We start from the raw sequence: 9,755 nt of genomic DNA, 5'->3' as shown, positions 1-9,755 counted from the left end.
TGTTGAACTGCTCAAACTGCATTGTGCAGGTTGTTATGATAACTTTAGGTCTGCACCTACAAAAATATGTGGGCTTGGTGAGGTTTATGGTCTCAACTCTTTCTTGCATTGCTTTTCTGTAGGTTGAATTTTTTATTTTTTTTATTTTTTTTTTGGCTGAAGAGGGTTTGGCTGATAACGATGATTATCAACTGAGAAATGACAAAACAGCTAATTTATTTGTAACTCTTCATTTTTGGGATGTTAGATTTATCCCAGCTCATCCATAAAGGATTTAGTCAGAGATGCATGCGTAGAAAAGACAGCAGAACTGTCTCATTAGTTGTGTGTAAAATTATTTTAATGACTTTAAAAGATCATTGTACAATAATAGATATGCTAGAAAAAATAACTTTTTTCTCCACTTTTAAAATTTATAGTCTATAATATCATCACTCTTAGTCTTCCACCTACACGCTTTTTTTTTTTATTGCTCTCCTGACAATTTACCTTCATTTTGTGGGGGTGCAGAAGTTGTTCCCATTTCAATTTAATGCTATTTGATGACTTGCAATTGTGGTGTGACTAAGAGTATTACCGTATCTACAAGTGTGTTGCTCCTCCCAGAGAAAGCAGAGTTGAATCCCAGACTTCAACACCTTTGTAAACAAATATTATTCGCTTCTCTCCCATCCCTGTTATTACCCTTAAGAATAGAATGCCTGCCAAAGTATGCTAATATAAATACTTCTAATTGTTCTTGGGACAACTAGGACCATCTTAAGATCTAACTATAAAGGTTAAAGGGCATACAAGAAAAACATGCAATGCACTCTTAATTGTACCAAGCCCTTACTTTGCAGTCAAGATAAGAACACAGGAGGCTTCTGAATGGATGAAAGAATTCAACACTCATGGAGGAGCAGCTAAGCATCTAAAGTTAATAAAACCATTTTTCAAATCAATGATGTTTGTTGTATTTCTTCTTCTCCAGTCAGTTCCTCTGTGTCATTATATTCTATATGTACAAATCATGTTTATGACATGTGACACTTGATGCCTGCTTTTAAGTGGAATGTCAGTCTTTCCAGAAATTTTACTCCTACATACTTACTGCACACAATACCACTGAACTTTTGGAGCTTGTGAAAAGGGAGTAGGAGGATTTCTCTAGAGCCTCAGACTGGCTCTGCTGAACACTGAAAGCTGCAGTACAATCGAGTGACACACAAAAGCTATTAGAACCTTCATTTATTGTTACAAAATGTACAGATCAACTTGTTACAAAAGTACGTTGATAGTGTACTGCTACCACATTCTACCCATGGATGAATCTGTTTTTCCTGAGTGAAAGAAATCAGACATCTTTCACTTTGGAGATAAGCTTACATAGCATCTCCTAACAAATGGAATGATTTTTATTTCGTCACTAGCATGTATATGCCCTTAGTCCTAAGGGTGTCTGAGATTCTGGAAAGCTTGTGTCATAGTGAAAACAAAATCTGTAATAAAAAGCTGGTGCTGTTCTCTGAAATTGTTGGATTTGTTGAATTTTATTAACTTAGCAGATTTGTACTTACAGAAAAAACTTTTCCTGCATAAAATCCTGTGTAGCACTGCATGAAAATTGTGACCATACACTTCCAAAAGGGACTGGAGGTATTGTGTAAGATGTGACTCCCAAAGAAGTAGGGAGATTTTGCACAAAATGTATTCTCTGTCTGTTTTGGTTGATATCCATGGGCAGACACCCCTGTAAGATTAATTTTTCTACCTTTTCTTGATTATTTATTGCTTGAAAAGCAATTATTTACTTTGTATGTGCATGCGTTCTTGTTGCCCACTTCCTACCTAATATTGTAAAATTTTCTCCATACTAGCAAATGAACTATTACTGAAAAATCACCATAAAATTATTTTCTATAGCTAGTATATTTAATTTGTGAAATTCTTAAAGGAAATTCACTTTTCTAACATAAATTAACTCCACATTTGCAACAGGTAGTTATTTCTGATGTTTCAGTCATATTTTGTTTGTTGGGTTTTTTTGTACCACAAAAAGACCAGGTGATTACAATACAATCCTATCATAGTTTTGGACAGTATAGTAAAGCCTCTGCTGACTTTGTAAGAAGCTATAACAGTTTTTGACTGTACTCTAGCAATAATGGAGGTAGTGAGAAAGGTAAATAATGGAGGAGAACAAGTCTGATGAAAGCTGAGGTATAGGAGACACAATTCACTTACAACAGCAGTTTGAGGATCCCATTCAGTCGTCCAAAGCCAAAAGATGACAGTGCTTCAAAGTAGTCTGCATATACAGAGTTTTTGCAGGTGGGTTCAGTTTAGCAGCTGAATGCTTAGTTTTTAGGAAGCCAAATGATGCTTTTTCTCTTTTGGTTAATTTTAGGTTGTTTCTACTGTAGGCATTGAAAGCCAGGGAACAGAACACATTTCAGGGCCCTTAAAGGCAAACCGAGGATGATGGAGGATGAAAAATTAGTATTAAAAAGTGACTGGCTTTCAGCAAGTTGATTCATTGTAAATATTTATGGTAATATTTAAGGTGATGAGGGTCCTTTCTGTGCTCCACCCTAAATTCCTTTGGTTCAGGATTTATAACATGGTTTTGATCTGTTACTGTCTGTTTCTTTTTCAGGCTAATCCAGTGCTGTGTTAGATAGCTACATTTTAATTTTTTTCCATGGCACAGAGTGGCATAGAGTGCATTTATAGTTCTAAATTTAATGACTGTAGAACAGTTAGACCCTATCTTCAGTGCTTTTATTAATATTAAGAATGAGATAAGCTTTGCATGTTGCACTTCAGAGGCATGTTTTTATGGAAATTTCTAGACATAAAAAAAGATGAAATAAAAATCCAGCTTCAAGTTCATCATAATGAAAGTCATGAAAGAGGCTTTTTAAAATTATTCTATATCTGTCTTTTCTGTGTCATGTCTGCCTCTACCTACACATTCATTTTTTCATCTTACCTTGTGGAGCATGGTGGGAGGAGTGGAGTTTAGCAGCGAACATAGGTTATGCATACTAGTATCCTCTCACAGTAAAAGCAAGTCATTTTCCTTGTGGTTCAGACAGGACTCCCTTTCAGATTCAATTACAGTAAAGCCTTGCTAAGGCAGTAAAATGATGTATGCCTGAAGCTTCAAGTAAGTATAGTGCTGTGCAATGTGACTAAGTTCAGTTCAGACATCAGTACTCTTCAAGGTATATGGAGAATTTGTTCATGTGTGGGAGAAGATCTAATGTCAAAGAAGACGTTCTTCCCTCCCTGCTCCCACCCCAGTAATTTAGCTGGTTCAAATATCTGTGGATGAAAGCTCGTTCCCTACTGCTGTATCAAACATCTGAATTATTCTTGTCAGTTAATAACATGAAGCTGAGAGAGACACCTGACATCTGTGATTTCTTATGAGTAGAAAACCCACATATGTTATGTACTGACCTTTTAAAATAAAGGTCGTGAAAACACAAAATACAGTTTTCTTCCTCTGGATGCCATCCACCTTTTTCTTCTCTCCTACCTGAACTAACATGGGAGTGTTACAGTTTGTGAAGGCTCACAGAAGTTGCTCAGTGTTAATACTGGAGAATGTGATAGGCTTTTTCAAGTTCAATATTCTTGTTACCTTTTTCATGAGAATCCTTTACACTATTAGTTACAGCATGCCTGCTAGAGCCAGGGAGCTTTTTCTAAATGCAGTGCTAATGCTGTCCTTACCTGATTTTATTCATGTTTACTGAGATGTTAAATGTGTTCAATATCAGCTGTTTCCTTCTCAGAATGTTCTTTAGCACCTTCAGCCTAGAAATTTTCTTGTTCAATGGTGAGGTCTGAGTATTGTGCTTTCTGTGCTTTTTTCTTTTACCCTTGATTTGTCCAGTTGCTTTTTAAACTCATGGAATTATTTGGCATTTATCCATATATGCCTTTTAGGTTTTGGATTTGGAAAGACATGGAATAGTCTCTCTATTTACCTGGTCCATTTTGCAAATTCTTCACGTATATTGTATCCTTAGTTTCTTCCCCCAGGTTATAAAGCCCTGATAATAATGTCTTACTAGCACTGAGCTGTGTTTTTCATAAAACACTGTGTAACAACTCCAAGGCGTTATTGTGAGTGGTAATAGTTCAGAGCTTACCCCTGTGTGTGCAGTGGTAATGTTACTTCTTGGTTTGCTGCATTTGACCTGGCCTTTTATCACTTAATCAGTTGTTAAATCCTTCTGCAGGTTTTTGGGGGGAAGTTTGGTGGGTTTTTTGCCTGAATAACAGAGAATCATCAACAGATTTTAGCACCTCTATGTTAGCCCCCTTCCTTTTTTCATTCACATATAAATGCATTGAATGATGTAGGCCTTATTGTATATACCTGTGTGTCTAAAGTGATCAACTTTCCCCTGGGAGAATGAAAGCTGTGTATTTCTATTCTTCATATTTTATTTCTTAATCTTTCACTTATCAGTGTAACAGGCTACATTCAAATTTGTTTAGAGGACTTCTATGAGAGGCCTTACTCAAACTACCTTTGGAGATGGAAATATGAACTGGATCCACCTGTCCAACCTTTTGACTCCTTCAGGGATGTCTTATGTCAAGGCTTTTTTTTTCTCAATTAGGAAAAAAAGGGGTTTCTGTCTTTTGGTTTATATGACTACTTAAGTCATAAAGTTATTTGTTAGAAGTCTTCAAAATCATGTGTCATTCCTAGATGTATAACTTTCTGGGATGGAGTTGATGCCATTGTTGCTGCTTTCTGGCCTTTTTGTTACCCTGATTTTTGTCAGTGTGCCTTAGTCATCTGTATTCAAACAAAAGATCAAGGAAACTGCATTTTAAACCCCTGTACTTAAAAACCTTAAAATTTGCAAGATCATTTGTGAGACTACTAGCTATTGCTTGGCTCACTGTGCTGGGCCACCTTGGTAACAGTTTTCACCTATGGCAACTATCAGATCTTTTCATGGAATAGCGGAAATGTTTATGTATTTTTCTAGATGTGTATTCAATGAGCTTGGAGGTGTATTCCCACTGGGTTGGAAGGAATGTATCACTTGTGTTGTGCATATGCTTAATTGTTGTTGACTATTTTCAGTCACTTCAGGAACACTTGCCATACTGATAAAATGGGAAGGCCAATCCAGAAAGCTTGTTTCATGTCTTGTCATCTTGGATCCTTTATTCTCCCCAACACATGGGTTTTTGACTCCTCCTCTTGCACACCCCGTCACTTCTTTTTCTGAGCCCAAATGAATGCTTATAGTCATGATCATATAAAGTGTGTGTGCCATACAGGTTTCCTTCATACTCTTAGTGTGGGTGTTGCTTAATGCATTCATCTTTTGTTCAGTAGAGTTTCCATGAGCTTTAATATTCACTCATAAAACCTGTAATTTCTTTTAAACTTACATATTTCATGTGAATACTTCATTATTGCTTCCTGTACTTTCCATTTTCCTTTTATTTTGTTCTCATTTGCCTTTCACTGTTCAAAGCACTTAGAAGTCCCCAGCTTGTGTTTGTTTAAAAAAAGGATTTGTTGTGCATGATAACATAACTGTCTCAGGGCAGTCCTCCAATAACTGTGGAAACAAATAAGATCTTTAAGCTCAAAAGGCATAGGAAATTGTGATCCTTTAAAATATTGTTTTTTCTCTTCATTACTCCTTGTTCGTGGTCTTTCTCATCTTGTTTAATCTGGAATTCAGATCAGCTGTAGCTGTGACCTAACAAGAAAGCTGTGTGCACCTGGCCAGGGGGTGATAATAGCTGGCAAGGTGCTAAAAACTCCCTTATGCTGGGTAAATCCAGTCTGCTGAGAGCTTTAATGTGCTTGTGTAGGAAAGTAAATCAACAAACACTTTTATTATTCAGCATACACTCTGTTGGTTCTTTCTGCATGAAATAACTGTAGTAGATTTTTTTGAAGGAAGAGGTTAGAAGAGCACTTAGAAAATGTAGGGTATTTTATGTGATGGGTGTGTGTGTATGATCCACTCTATATATTACAACTAAAATATTTTTCTGTGTGAAAGGATTAGTATTTATGTGCCTTTAAAGATTTTGGAATTCAAGAATGGAAGTGTCATACATACACAGTGTCACTTAAAATGCTGGTTTTTTGGAAGCATCATTTGTCTAAAATGTGTGTAAAACATTTTTGCTAAATACATTATCAGACACTTCACAACAAGTCAGCCAACTACAGTGATGCACACATGACATGTTTCAGTTGTATGTGTTAAGGGTACTAGAAAGGCTGGAAATCTATTGCATCTAGTATTGATTTGTGCTTGAATACTACCACAGACAATTACAACCCCTGGGTACTCTTGTTTGTCTGTAAAATCTTTGGCATTGAAAAGATTTCTTACCTAGATTGTGTAAGTCCATTCGTCAAAACCTTGTATGTATGTCAAAGAGTTTGTTTGTTGGGTTTTAGTCTTTGGTACAGTCCAAAGATGAGGCTTATATGTGTTATTTAACCTATGATGGCATCTTTCTTTTGTGACTTAAAAATTCTGAGCATTGGTCTCTTGTAATCTCACTTGGACTAATGCCCTACTGTGGATTAACTGCCTTTTTATCAATTTAATGGCTCGATTTCAGAGGTAGGGAACAATAATTGCATTCTGACATAGCATTCTTTAAAAAACTGAAACGTTTCCTTCAGCAACATTTCCTATTTCTGGTCAAAAGCTAGCAAACAGTAAAAAGGCTACCTATGCCAAAATGAATGCTAAATTTTCATTTTTGAGACTGCAGCAGCAAAGATGGAATTCTACTTTATGTAGCTGATGTGCCAAGTAATGTGTAAAGTTTCAGAAACTAAATAGTTGTCTTCAGTTTTCATCAGTCTGTTTACAATCTGCTTACATAAACAGCTGTGTTTAGACTTCCATATTCTGAGTACTTTTCCTGGAGCTGTAAAACATAGATTTTACTAGTAAACAGAAATTACTCTAGTAATGTGTTTCTAGTACCTTTGAAATCTGTCAGTTAATAACAGTAGGTTTTAGCTTATTCTTATTCTGAATGCTGTGTTTGACTGTGAAATGCATACAGGTCTTTATCAGTTTCATTGTATTGAGTCTTTTTTAATAAATGCTTTAATAAAATGGGGTTTAAGTGGCAGCTTCAACTTGTTAAATGAAAAGCCTGAATATCAGAAATGAATATTTCTGTAGGCCCTTAGAGGTTTAAATGCTTTCTGTAGTATGATGACATAAACGCAGCAAACTCAGATACATCTGCTTCATTCTTTGCACATCACAAATAAAATTTTTTCCTTTTTTTTTTTTTTGAGTGGGACTGAGAAAATTAAAGTATATCATGACATTTTATATTTTAAGCTTAAGACTTAATAACACAGAATAAAAACGAAAAAAATATTAATGATGCTATTGTTCCAATATCCACTGACTAATTTGTGTTGTATGACCTGTCTCTGGGAAGGTAGAATTAACTATATTGGGAACTGAACTATAGAGCAGTCTGATGTTGAAATAAGATTTACATAAGGTCTTGGTGGCAGAGTAGGAACTACAGCCAATATTTAGTACTAACCACCCTTCCACACCCCTGTTCTGTCTTAATTTGTTTCTCACATAAATGCTACGTGCCACCTAAAACTTGAGTGCTTTCACTTGCCTGCTTTCATTTGAATTACTGCGGTGCTTGCGAACCTGGAATAACTGATAGACTTCATTGGTTTATATAAATGCACCTGACACAAAACAGCTAGTGAAATCAATTTTAATTGTCATAAAAGATACATGAAGTATTGCAAGATGAATGTTCCTGTCTTCTGGAAATTTTTATATTCAATACAGGGTAGAATTTGACATGAAAAAGACATGAGTTTTTAGCAAAACTGGAAAATAAAAGCTTCTACTGACAGCATTTCCATTACAGTACTCTTATGTGGGAGGAATACACATCAAGGCATTTTCTGACTAAAAACATTCTTAAGAACAAAGGTGATAAGTTATAGATCACCACTTTTTATGGTATTTTTATGGTGGGTGCATATACTCTTATATGGTGTTTGTTCTAGAGTTGGGCTGAATTGAAAGAAAGTGTGTATTGTCTATCCTTTTTTCAGAACACACTTTGACTGTGTTTTGGACCTTTAACTTTCAGAGACTGACCTATATACTTCTGTGAGAAAGTAAAAGGATATGGCAGCCATGAAACTAGTCATTCATGCTTTACCTGTTTACTTATCATCTTTCTTTTAAGCAAAGTAAAAACATTGCCAGTTACTAGAAATGGTACTAAGATATTCTGAATTTGATCTCCACAACACTCCACAACCTGTTCTTCTGCCCTTGCCCTACAATTACAGAACCAGCCCACAGACATATTTTTAATTAACTAGCTGTTATTTATATTCATAGATCACATGTGAAAGTACATAGAATTGATAACTGGATGGGAGGAATTGGGCAGTAGGTTGAAAATAACAGCAAGAAGTGTTTCTTTCCCCTGGCAGTCAGCTCTGGTAAAAAAAACATTTCAATGAGTTTGCTGCAATAACACCACTTTTTTTTTCCTCATTGAAGGTGGTGGTTCATAAGGCTGCATGTTTTTAATTTTTCTTTTTTTTCCCATCTTCTCAAAGACCATTATTTACATGTTAATCTGCAATGTAATTGCAATAAAGTAACTATATCCTGGTGGTGTAAAACATTCCTGTTTTGTTTCTTCAGCTTTCTGTTGTAAAAGTGTTCTTATCTAATGCATTTATCTGAGCAAGAAGAGCTGGAAGGGATCCATTGTGCCATGCTCTTATGTGTGGCAAGTGGAGCAGGAGAGAAAGGAAGACACTTTGCCATATAAGCTGCCAGACTACTGCCTTTCTTATAAGCATTTTTATCAGTTTAGCAAACTGCTTTTTATAATTTGGGTTTTCTCTTGTGTGTGTAAATTCCACCTAATTAGCTAACACTGACTTCTGAATGGTGCCTCCTATTATCCAGAGTATCACTGAAATATTTGGGGTATTCTCAACATGCAGAAAACGCTGAACAGAAAAAAATGCATTTCTAAAACAGTAGTGTTGAAGGGGTTAATGAATATGAAAGCACAGGAAGAAACAGAAAAGTACTGCCTTGCCCAGCTTGTTTCATTTGGGTGGGGTAGGTGGATGAATATTATGCTTCTTTCAAACAGTATGCTCTTCCCTGTAACTTCTTGTTTATTGTTAGCAGAGAGCCCCTGTATGATGTCTGCTGGTGTGAGTGGTGCCATCTGGAAAACAGGCTTCTGACTTATTTAGAGTTCAATCCTATTGGTTATATATCAGGACAAGGAGATTAAGTAGGTAATTTTGCTTTGGGATGCTGTTTGCCTATTTTACAATAATATTTTTACAGCTTTCTGAAAAGACCAAGTACTAAATGAAAATTGCTTTTCATTATGTGCCTTGTTTAGCCAGACAACATGTTATAATCTGGCATTAGTACTTTTCCAAGTGGAGCTTGGCAGACAAAACTGTGGCATGGTGAAGAAGAAGTCTTACTTCATGGTTCGCTCTTGTTAAAATACATCCATTTAATGAAAGCGTTGGCTTGTAGCCTGTTCTTGTTTGAAAATAGTCCCAGTACCAGGGGTGTTAAAGAATGTAAGTAGCCCTGTTCTTCAGGAGACTATTTGGAATGGGGTTTATTTCTTCCTTCCTCCCAGCTGCTGAAAAAGAGCTGATACTGAATGGCACCTCAGCTGGCAGGGCTGCTTTCCAGCTTCTGGCG

The 9,755-nt window shown here is 36.1% G+C and overlaps 1 protein-coding gene across 3 annotated transcripts in view; it reads left to right on the top strand.

Moving 5' to 3' along the window:
- WFS1 (wolframin ER transmembrane glycoprotein) overlaps positions 1-9,755 on the top strand; it is a 33,571-nt gene that overhangs the window by 8,888 nt on the left and 14,928 nt on the right. The gene's annotated exons all lie outside the window — the stretch shown is intronic.

This window comes from Chiroxiphia lanceolata, chromosome 4 (genome assembly GCF_009829145.1).
Source record: "Chiroxiphia lanceolata isolate bChiLan1 chromosome 4, bChiLan1.pri, whole genome shotgun sequence".
Taxonomy (NCBI): Eukaryota; Metazoa; Chordata; class Aves; order Passeriformes; family Pipridae; genus Chiroxiphia; species Chiroxiphia lanceolata.
This window is presented reverse-complemented; position numbering and strand designations above follow the sequence as displayed.